This window comes from Nicotiana attenuata, unplaced genomic scaffold (assembly GCF_001879085.1).
Source record: "Nicotiana attenuata strain UT unplaced genomic scaffold, NIATTr2, whole genome shotgun sequence".
Taxonomy (NCBI): Eukaryota; Viridiplantae; Streptophyta; class Magnoliopsida; order Solanales; family Solanaceae; genus Nicotiana; species Nicotiana attenuata.
In genome coordinates this window covers 239,788-250,367 of record NW_017670633.1, presented here as the reverse complement: position 1 = coordinate 250,367, position 10,580 = coordinate 239,788, and positions in this window count along the sequence as shown.

The following is a 10,580-nucleotide window of genomic DNA, read 5'->3' as shown; positions in this document are numbered from 1 at the left end:
TCCAAAATTTTTCCAAATCAAATGATTTAAGACCTGAATTGAAAGAGACTCTACAAACAAAGCTTTCCGACTCGGCCTTGAGAAGCTTGTATCCTTTGGATTCTTGGGACCTAACGAGCCAGGATAGCCTATACCGAAGGAAAGAAATTCATACCCTACCGATTTCTAGGGCTTGCGTTGCTCGGGTGTTATTGCCCTTGCCCCCACGCCAGCTTGCTCTCTCATCCCTCCCACCTTTGCCTATACCTAGGATTCCTATTTGGTTCGGCTGTAGTTTCATAGATCTACATGGGAATCTTCGTCAGATCGATCATGCAGTTACGGTCAATCAAGCAGAGATCGATTGGCCTACCAGAGAGCTGACATTAGAAGACTGACACCCACATCACCAACAAAGTTGGACGACGTACGATCAAAAGTTCGGGATGATGTGATCCAAGTCAACCTAGAGGCAAAGCAGTTCCTTGAGTTTGTCCATCGAGTCAGTAGCACGCTTGCAAAGGGTGGAAAGCGGACAGATACCATCGAATCGGATGTGAACAAAATCCTAAAATCCGCTCTTAGAGTTTGAGAATCCAAGCGTTGGCAAGTCAGCTAGCGAACCAAGGGGCAAAGAAAGGGTCAAAAGTAAGTTCCGTGCCTATAGTCATTCCTCTCTCTAGTAGCAATCCGGTCTCCAGTCGATGGTACTATTTAAACGAGAATGCCGTGTCGTCCAGCGCTGACCACTGCGATCGATCCGATAAACCAAAGCATCCTGGCCAACCAACTAACCATTGAGAATGGAACAAATAGAGGAGATTGAATTCTTCTCTCTTGTCTTTCAACCCTTGCTCTTGCCTCGGCTTTGCCTTCCACCTTATTAAGCTTTGGACTTCCACCTTCACTAACCCGTGGGACGGGACCGACCTTCTCTTTTGTTTGTAATTGGACTTGCTCGAAATAAAGGAACATTGGCGTGAGAACCCTCTAGATTAGGGAGATCCAAATAAGAGCTTGTTGCATATGCGTAGGAAACCACCCCATGCGGTGTGAGAAAAGCCCACTTGACTTCGGAATGCCAATCTCCCTTAGCTTAGCCCTTTACGACCTTTTCCGCCTTCTCACTACCATTCATCGGATAAGACTACGTCACCTAAATCAACAAAAAAGAGGAAGGCATTTCTCATTGTTGGCTGGCCTGGGCTCCGCACTAGATTTTATCTGAGATGGCGAGAATTCTTTAGTAAAGGCATGGCTTAAGCCAACTCGGGACGGGAGGTTTTTCAACTACTATTACAGCTCGTACAACCTTGAGGAATCGAGACTAGTGTAATAAGTTACTAGCCTAGTGCTACTCCTTCACAGAAGACTTGCTAGAATAGCTACCACCTTTTCTCTTGACTTTCCTTTGCCAAATAAATCCCACGTATGAAGCTCTCGGATTACGTACGAATCAATTAAACAAGCCAAACCAAAGGCTTTTTTCAAAAGCATCAGTAGACGCAGAAAGAGATCCTATTCCCTAAGGCCTGTGTTATGGCTTTAAACTTCCCTATTTCCCATAAGAAGCCCATCTTCAGAGCTACTTTCTCAACAAGCTCTAGCTCTAGGGCTTTGTAAAAACTCTCTTCTTTATCATACGATACGAGGTATCCAAATTTGCATTCCCATCCCCTTCTGAACCCGATGAGACATCCGTCTCAGTCGAACCAAACTCTCAAACCCGTCCAGAAGTTGAGGATGCAACTTATGATTTAATAGGTTAAAAAAAAGGTTTAGCCATAAAGATCCCGGTTAAAGAGAGTTCTAACATGGGGGGCGACGACATATAATTACCTTAAAAGGGGGTGCCCTCCCTGAGACTTCCTCAGTCATAGTTTTCTGCTTGATAGACTAACTAATTACTAAATAGAATTGCCAGATCAACCATCAATCGTTCCTTATGATTCTAGGGGTTTAGTATAGGAAGAGGGCTAAGCTCAACTCAAAGATGCTAAATAAGGGCATTCATTAGAATTTCAATGCGCATTGAGCGAGTAGTTTGTTCAGGTCTTTTTGTATGAGAGATCTCGTTCCAACAGTTTTTCCGTGAAGGCTCTGTTTTATTTTCAGGATGGAACCTTTGTTCAGGACCACAGGACGGGATAGGTCCCTAAGCAATTTCTCTAGTCACTAGTCACCATGGCCGAAGGTTAGCAAGACTGCTCCCAGGTCAGCAGCGAGGTCAGCTCCATCTCCTCTTTCCTTTGTCTTTGTCTATTGTTCATCCTTGACCTTCTTTCCGAACTCGTTAACACCGGAACACCCGCCATGAAGGTCACTCAAAGTAACCTACTCGAGCTTCACCCTTTGTATTGTACCGCCTGGAAAGAGGTTCGCTAGCCTTTTTCTTTCCCTGCACCTAAAAGTTGCCTTAGTTCCCTTTAAAAAAAAGACCTTAGCTTGATTCCTTTGATTCCTCAGGATGAGATTCTGAAAGAGTAACCGCAATATCAGAAGAAATTCTTCCTTGATTCCTTTGACCTGAGACTGCTACTTGTACTTCCTTTACTACTCTTTCTCTCTCCTCAATTGCTTCTTGAGCCAACAAAGTTTTTGCTTGTCTTTCCTTGCTACTTTTAATCAATCAGAAAAGGAGGATTGAGCAGTGGCTTGGGAAATAAGACAACACTTGATGGGAATTGATTAGTAGTAAGGAATGATAAAGAGTGGAATTCAGTCACCCTCTCCGCTTTCTTTTCTTGAGAAGAATGCTCTGGTCTGGCATAAATGCCACTAGGTCATCTATGATTTGCATCTGCAAGAATGAAGGACAGAAGATTGGAAAACTAAAAAGAAAGCCAGGGCATCCGGTGGATGAAGTCTACCTTTGTAATGTCAGGCTTAAAAAGGGGGGATAACACTAGAGAGTCGGGAACTTTCACTGCAACTGAAGAGGCTCACACCTTACATCAAACTAATTGATCAACAGAAAGAACCGAGGTTGATTTCTTTGCAATAGGGAATGTAGTTGAAATAGAGATTCGTTTGAAAAGAGAGCAGTACTACAAGAAAGCTGTAAGACAGAAATAAGTCGATTGCTGCCATTCCAGAAATCAGGGTTTAGAAGTCTTTCGTCCGGGAGATATAACTCCTCAGCGCATACATACAGAGATCCTGTGATTTGATCTGTACTAGAGACGGGAAGAACCAGAAGAAGACTCCATAGCTGATAGAACCAAGGACAAGGTCTGCACTGACGAGAAAGTGAAAAGTGATCTGCACTATAGCTTCTCCCATTCCATTCCTTATTGTTGCTTTTAGTGCTTAGATACGTTTGTTTGTTTTGTAGCACGGGGGGATAGAAAGTGCTTTTTCCCGCAGTAGGGTAGGGAGAGATTCTTTCTCTTTACTTGAGCCAAGACTGTACGAGGAGAGAAAGACTTAAGTCGACTCAAGTGGAAATAATCAGACTGCTTCCATACCTTATCTCAGGTTACCCCTTAGTGCGGGTATGGGGCACTTCGTCAGCAGTGGTTCGTTTAGCAAGCAGTCTTATTGCTTGAAAGCACACACAACACACAGTAGGAGAGTTCGAGTGTGAAAGCAGTGTACTCGTGCCCCTGAGATAAGGTATGCTTTTAGTGCCTTATCTAACTATAAGAGCAGGAGCAGCAATCACTTACTTTCTTTAAGACGCTAACTTCCACAGCAGCTAAGAATTATCTCAGGTTTTCCATTAGTGCGCTCCGGAAAGAAGGAGCAAAGGCGAAAAAGCTCAAGTGATTTTCCCTTGACTACTGTCAGGCCAGGGAAGATAACTGCATAACCTAGGGAATACAACTCTATAAGAGAGAGAAAGTACGGGGATAGAAAGAATTATACGATTCCCTATCGTGATAGAAGCAACAATAGGATAGGAGTGCACAGGTTCGCAACTGGACTCTTCTCTAACTAGAAGAGCTGCGCCTAAGACTCTGAAGCGAAGGGAGGTGGTCCCGAGCCTTGCCTATATGGCTATATAGCGTCAGCGTTGTTTGCAAGTCATGTCAGTGCAGGCGCAGCGTAGCATCATGGTAGATAAGTGGTGACTATGAGACGGCCTTGCTACTGAGCTTCTTGTCTTCCATCTTTCTTTATTGTGGGGTCCGCTCAACAAGAACAAGACCGCTTCCTCTTTCTTTTTCTTTGCCACCATGAGACCGAAAATCAATATTTTTGCGCGAAGTCCTTGTCACTGTGGAAAACTGGTACTTTCCTATAGTTGATCAAGGCTGCTTGAACTTTCAAACCTGGTCAGGTCTTAGAATCGGGCTAGGAGCAGCTATTGAATCTGGTGATGGCGGTGTGATAATGCCAGTCAAAAGGGAAAGAAAGGGTAAGACTTTGGTCAGGCAATTGTTGCAATTTCTTATCCGGCAGATCATCCAATCCTTCTTCTTGAGCCTTTTAGAGGGCTTTCGGATAATTCGGTAAGCATATGCCTCTAACTCAGTTCATTCCCTATATGGTAATGGTAGGTACGCCGGTACCCCTTTTTTGGTTCAACCAAGGTAGGCTCGTGCCCGGGTTCACTCGTGAAAGGAAAGTTCTAGCGGTAATGTAAAGAAAATCCTCCCTTCTTGCTTCCTTAGGGTACGCCCCCTATCGCCTTTCATTCGGAAAAGGAATTATCTGCACTGGCTTCAGTTAGCCGTGAAGTACGCTGATACCCCGGTTGTCTATAAATCGTCACAATAAAGTGTGATAACCTTAAATTCTCTCTGTACTTTGTTTCAAATAAGCGCCTTGAAGCTAGCTAATCCAGCCAGCAAGCCATAAAAGAAAGGGGAAAATTAGTAAAGGTGCCCTGCGCGAAACTAACTCTTCTAAAACCTGAAATGGGGAAGGAGAAAGAAAGGAAGGACTAGCTATTCGATTGATTTACTTTTTATTACCCCGTCTGCTCTCTTGTTCATATATTGGTTTTTAGATTTGATTCCCCGTATGCTCTAGTATAGAGAAAGGTAGACTTCTTTTCTCTATACTAGTAAGAGAGATTGAACCTGCAAGCGCTAACCTAACAGAAAAAAACCTCCTCTAGGGAAATGGCCCCGATGCGTGTAATAGAGAATAGGCATGCTTGGCTTACTTGAATCTGCGTTGGGGATGGGATTGCCTACCTGTCTAGTTAGCTTGAATGAAAGCGTAAGGCAAGCCCAAGGGCTAGTAGTAAGGCATTGGGGATCGTAGACCACTAAGGAGAGAGGCCAGTCTTCCTACTCAGCATAGGACTTAGCTGGGAAGAGACTTTCTTCTTCTCCCCCTGTCGATCTGGGAGCAGCCTTGTCTTTTCCTTTGTACTATTTTTAGTTGATAAAGAATAAGCTCTGGAAGCGGATAGGCCGATGGTAGGGAAGGCTAGCACACATCATTTCTCTAAGAATAAGTGAGTTTCACGACGAGTCCAGCTCGTAGTGACCCTAAGACTGTGTTATGGCGAACTGGGAATGCCTTCCAAGTCTATAGTCTTATAAAAGTAGTAATGCCGCATTCCCTCTTCAGTTATCGTGAAATTTCTCAGGGCTCTTCTCTATGAAGAATGCCTCCTCGTTCTTCGTCCATTCCCGTTCGATGGAGAAAGAACTTCTTTCGGGTGTTCGGTCAGGCTTGCTTAGGCCGAGTAAGCAACTGAAGAAATTTCGTATACAGGTTTTCAGTATTAGAAAGGTCTGGGTGATTGCAGTATATTTTGGCCTGTAGTTAGCTCCGCTTAAGGTAGTGAAGTGAGCCATTAGCTATCCCTGCTTTTGTCTCTTCGAGACAACAAAAGGACAGCCCTCTCTATATCTCGGTCTCGGTTTAGCATCATATATCGCTCTGGAGAGCATTTTTCTTGGTTGTAGTGCGGATGTTGGAGCAGCTCCTCTATGCTGTGGGTGTGGAGGGGGGGGCTGTCGCCGCCTGATAGAGGCAGAAGCGGGGGCCACCGGAGCTATCTGCGTCGAGTGTTTCGATTGAAAGAGGAAGGGAGACAACTCAAATGCCAGCACAGAAATAGAAAGAGTCGTGCTTCAAAGTGGAATTCTTCTAAGATCCATTGCTCGATTTTGCTGCATGCTCTGCTCCCAAAATGCAGAGAGACTTGCGAAGGCAGATCCGGGTTGGTTGGCCCGGAAAGTCATGGGAGAGGCAGGCTAAGTAAAATAATATACTGGTGCTATTGATTATAGAATCTTATGAATCAAGCACGGCACACTTTCTATATCTCCTCCGTCTACAAGGTAAACAGCTTAGCTTAGAGCACAGCGTGTTCGCCACCACACTGGCTGGCTGGTGCATTGGCCTTACCGTAAGAAGTCCGAGAGCGATATATCTCGTGACACGCTCCGCGTGGCATTTTTTTTAGAAAGTTCGTATAACTTCAAAAGAATCATTCTTTATGAATCAAGTACCATTCAAACAAAGGGTCCAATTCCGCTAGGCTAGTTGCGGTGCCATCTTAATCTTCTAGTTTGCCGCGTCCTCTTGCTGCTTCCTGAGGAGATACTGAAGAAGCACGCAATGGAGACGACGAGAACTTACGACAAGGTGCAACCTTGAAAGGAATAAGGTGGAAGCAGAGTATGAAGAATTGTCACAAAAGAGAAGGAATGGGTGAGGAATTGACACATGTAAATCCTTTAGCAAGTAGGAGAGCCATCAAATTTCAGAAGCAGTGATAGCTAACGCTTTGTATTCAGCTTCTGCACTAGCGCGGGCAACTGTTGGTTTCTTTTTAGAGCCCCAAGAAATTAGATTGTCACCAAAGTAAATGCAGAATCCAGTGGTTGAGCGACGAATTGTTGGACAACCAGCCCCGCATAAGAGTAACAAAAAAAAGTGTTGAGATAGGGCGATGAGGAAATCTAAGACCATAATATAATGGAGAGTGCCTTTCAAATACCTTAAAATGCGTTTAAGACACTGATCATAAACAGTGATGGGATTGGCCATAAACTGGCAGGCATGATTAACAGCATAGCGGAGGTCCGGTCGAGTGAGAGTGATATATTGGAGAGCACCAACAGTACTCCGATAGGCCTGAGGATCAGAGGGAGGTGTACCATCCAAAGCTGAAAGTTTAGAACCGGAAGCAATTTGTGTAGCACAAGGTTTGCAACCAAGCATGTTGGTCCGGCAGAATCAATCTAAAGCATATTTGGTTTGTGACAGAAGAAGGCCAGAGGAGTCACGCTGAGCTTCAATGCCAAGGAAGTCATTGAGATAACCCAAGTCCTTCATGGCAAAATATTTACTGAGACGGTGAATAAATTAAGTGAGAAGAGATCCGTTGTCACCAGTTAAGATGATGTCGTCAACATAAAGCAAAAGGATGATACAACCAGTAGAGGAATGGTGAAGAAAGATAGATGGAGGTATCCGCAACACTCTGACGAAGGCCACTTTGGAGAAGATAGGTACTGAACCGTTGAAAGCATGCCAATTGTGCTTGACGAAGACCAACAATGGCCTTATGAAAGCGACAAAGATGAGTAGGCTTAGAAGGATCAACAAATCCAGGAGGTTGTTGCATGTATACCTCTTAAAGTCAAAGACCATGGAGGAAGGCATTTTTCACGTCAAGTTGGCGAATGGGTCAATTTCGTGAGATGGCAACTGCTAGAACTGAATTTAGTAGTCCGGAATGGTAAAGAAAACCATAATAGACTAAATTGATGAGAGGCATCCTTTCTTTAAGCGGTCCATATCTTGGCCACCACATCATTTTGAACTATTCAAGGACTGGTCCAATATTGAAGCATGTATCGAATCTGTATGATTGTAGTCTTAATTTGAATACCGCTCCGTGGGGATCTCGAAGAATGCATTTTTGTAGTCCAAGTAAAAGATAGGCATACATCAAGATCTATGGGTTCGGCCACGCAAGAAATGCGTCCGGGTTCATTTTTGAAAGATGGTCCCCAATCTTTCCATGGTATAACCATTCTGATAACGAGCATAGTTGACAGCACTGATCCCTTCTCGTTCAGGTATTTTTGTAAGTGGACCGATCTTCTTCGTATAGAATTGTCTCTGCTTGGTCCCATCTAAGTCTAGATCCTTCATTACAGAAGTCATCTTTCCCCTGTATTTCTGAAGGACGAGCGTATGAAAGAAAAGGGGGAGCCATAGTGGTAGGGCATTTCCGGGTTATGTCTGTGCTGTGACCTTATGAACCGTGTCAGAATAAGTATCAAATAAACCAAAAGTTATCAGCTTCTTTCTTAAGTGCTTCAGTTCGACGTGATCTATCACAGACGCTTTTGAATCAGACTCTTCCCCTACTTTCCACGCATCATGAGCGGATTATTTCTCCCTCTGAAACTCCAGCCAAATTGTTCAGGGATGACGGTAAACCCGTTTGCAAATCACAAAGCAGACAACTCGTCGATCTTCGTCTAGCTCCCTGACTACTTACTAATAAAGGGAAAGAATAAAAATGGGTAGAGCAAGATTCTGTACTGACCGTCAAGACGTGATAATTCATGATTCCCAACCAATTAGTCATCTGAATCTTAGAATGTGCTAATGGTTGGGGGCCCGCCCAAGCTTTCTCGATCAATAGAAAAATTGACCCTCCCCCCTTTGACTTGAGCATTGAATTGACCTTTTGTACTGAGGACGACCTATGAGATGGTTTGAACCGGTTCTCAAACCTACTACTATACGAACAGTCTTCTTCGGCTAAGGCTGGCAAATCCAACTCTTTTTTGTTAAAAAGAGATCTCGGATCAAGGGCTATCGACCCGACAGTGCTCCGTTGGTCCATTTAGTGGATCCTCCCCCCAAAAACAAGATCATATTGAGCAGCAACTTCGAGGAAGATAGCATTGGGACATGCTATTACCTATGTATGGTGACGGGTGTCATGCCAGAGTCTGTCCGGGTGGGCTCAAGCTAAAGCAGGAGAAGAGAGTTAGCTTTCTGCTGAGTGAGCCCGAACAGGAGCGGACGCACACTAGATCAGAGCAAGTTTAGCTGGCCCAATGGCGCAGACACCTACTAGGATGAGGCATAGCGGGAATTGAACCCACATCTCGTTGAGCTGCTCCAGCAAGCACCCCTTTCGGAAGCTCAATTTGTAGGACCGGGGAGAACACTCGCAGGCGTGCAGGCGTTTTGAGAGAGCGCAAAACTCTAACTTGAGTAAGTGCCAGCCAGGCAAAAGGGTTAGCCTGAAGTGGTGGTTTAGCCAAAGGGGGAACGCGCAACGGTTGGATTCAGCACGCTCTTAGAATAGCTGTGGAAATCCGAACGCCTATCCCAACACGGAGAGCTTATCCACTACATCTACATAAGGAATAGTCTAGTCCACTATTTCTTGTCCTTAAAATATCATATATGCACCGCTGCTGATCCTTTCTAAATCCAGCTTCAACCGAGCATACGTCTGCCGCGGGAACAGGAAGAACGGAAATTTACTTTTATGTTGAAGTCTTTCCCGTTGGAAGGCTGGGGGGCGCCTTGCACGTCTTGGAAAAATCATGCTTTGTATCTGAAGTTATTGGCCCATGGTCCTCAGTGAGGAAAGGACCTAGAACAGAGAAGAGGGCCGATAGGAAGTTAAAAGCAATTCTTATTTCTTCTTTCTCGAAAACCTGATGTGAGGGGGCCCACTGGGATGTCCATAATTGAAGCATTTTTCTTCATCGACTGTCGGTTTTTTACTAGGTGGCCGATGTCTTTGATGCTTTGGTTTTCGCAGGAAAGGGTAAGGGTTCCAAACTTAGCGTGTGAGCTTTGATGAAGACTTGCATCACTATTCGTTTCCTCGTGGCTCGATTGCTCATTTGCTTCTTCCTTTGGGCATGAAGTGTTTGGTGAGGCCTTTCTTCGCCTGTTGAAAAGCTAGCCCTTGCTCAAAGATCTTTTTTATTTAGCACTAGAGGGAGCCCTCCAATCTTAAAAAACCGATGGAATGCGATCTCATAGGCAATTTCCTATGAGGGCTGGACCCCCAGCATCTGTAGAAGAAAGGGGAAACTCAATCATGAAACTGAATTTCCAAGCGGAAGGATGAGAAAAAAAAAATCCACTATTGCAAAAAATCTTTCCTTCTTTTTTAGTAAGGGTGTCAGCCGCAAGTATGAGGGGACATTCCCCATCATAGAGAAAGTAGGACAAGTTGCCTAAAAACTTCAGCTTCTTTCCAAGCTAAAGATCCACCCTGTCTTCCATGTGGGGTGTCTAAAGACATACCATCCAGACATGGAAGACCCTACAAGAGGCGTTCCCAAGAGGCCACCGGAAAGGATGACGACTTCCTTGTCGAAGGAAGTGGAATATGTGATGGCGGAACGCAAAGTTAATCGACGTGGTGTCCCAGCTTAAACTTTTGACTTGGTAAAGTAGAAGGTTCTACCGAAGCAGGGAAGCTCTAGGGTTTTGCTAACCAGTGTGAAGTTGAGTTCTATCTTTCCCTAGTTCATGCAAGGCTAACCTTCGGGTTTTTGCTTTCTGGAAAAACCTCTTACCAGATGGTTGTTCGCTACAGCCTTTAAGTCTCGCCTAGCCTCTCCCGCCGTTCTCCAGGAAACTAGCGGCTCGCAGCTGTTCAGCCGCTTCTCTAGGAGATAGGAGATGTGCCGCTGACTGGG